The sequence below is a fragment of the Octopus bimaculoides genome, chromosome 14, assembly GCF_001194135.2.
Source record: "Octopus bimaculoides isolate UCB-OBI-ISO-001 chromosome 14, ASM119413v2, whole genome shotgun sequence".
NCBI classification, from domain to species: Eukaryota; Metazoa; Mollusca; class Cephalopoda; order Octopoda; family Octopodidae; genus Octopus; species Octopus bimaculoides.
Genome location: NC_068994.1, coordinates 6,876,046 through 6,877,407, shown reverse-complemented (window position 1 = coordinate 6,877,407; position 1,362 = coordinate 6,876,046). Strand labels below are relative to the sequence as shown.

At 31.4% G+C, this 1,362-nt stretch overlaps 1 protein-coding gene across 4 annotated transcripts in view; it reads right to left on the bottom strand.

Annotated features, from left to right (window-relative positions):
• LOC106873403 (synaptobrevin homolog YKT6) overlaps positions 1–1,362 on the bottom strand; it is a 26,366-nt gene that overhangs the window by 24,240 nt on the left and 764 nt on the right. The gene's annotated exons all lie outside the window — the stretch shown is intronic.

The window sequence follows — 1,362 nt, the reverse complement described above, 5'->3', positions numbered from 1 at the left end:
TATATATATATATATATATATATATATATATATATATATATATATATGTGTGTGTGTATGTATGCAAAACTGCATACATTGCACGTGTGCATACTCCAGTCAGTATGTGTGACGATTGCGCTTAGGGTGTCAGGAGTTAGTATGGCTAAAATAAGAGATGTGACTAATGCTTATCAGATGACGGGACAAATAATGATAATTATAATAGTAATAATAATAATAATAATAATGACGTTTTGTTATAAATGGAATTATCGTTATTGAAGGTTTATATATAGAGAGACGTGTGGGTGTATTTGAATGTACGCATAATTGCCTGTGCATTAGTGTGTGTGTGTGTGTGTGTGTGTGCATTTAAATGTATGTATAATTATGTCTGTGCATTAGAGTGAGTATGTTAATGTTCAATGTGTAAATTATATTAGTAACAGGGATCAAATTTAAATAACATGTTAATGCGTGTGAGTATGCAACAATATTAGTCTGTGATATTGTGTGTTTGTCTATGTATGCATATATATACATAAATATATATATATATATATACATATATATATATATATATATATAAACTCTGCATTTTAATTCAAGTACTTTTTTGTGAAAAAACAATCAGCATTTTATACACACGGAAACACACACACACATATATATGTATATATATATATGTATATACGTGTCATCTTGCGCGACTATACACACAAATATATATAGAGAGATTTCGACGAAAAGTATTCCAGTTATTCGATCAACTAATCTATCCTATTCGTCGAATTGCCGTGCAAGTGGTCGAGTACCCCACGGTCATGTGTACTCTTAACGCAACAGACAGAATCAGCGTGACACAGTCCTTTGAATTACGTGAACAATCCAAGCAACGCGCTTCCGCTGAAAGGACTGCTTTCGTCGATACGAAACGTTGCTAGAAGACACAAACCCAGGGTGCTGGCACACAACGAGAACGAAACCGCGAACCCACATTTGTAAAGGGAACCTTTTAACCACCCGTTCATGTATACATTTGCGCAAAACATTACAATAGTATACACACACAAAGGAATACTTCAGATATGACACACTAAATTATAAATCATATGCGTGTGTGTATTTATATATATGTGTGTGTGTGTGTGTGTGTGTGTATAAATGCCACATTTGAATTATATAATATTGAACACATATATTTCGAGTTTTTCCGAAAACTTCTAAAACTATTAAAGCTGGATATAAAAGACTATGCACGACAGCTAAGACCGTCTTATTATAAAAACTTAAATGAACATATTTAATACTAAATATTTCTAACACGATAGAGAAGTTTAGAACTAGTATATATATATATATATATATATATATATATAT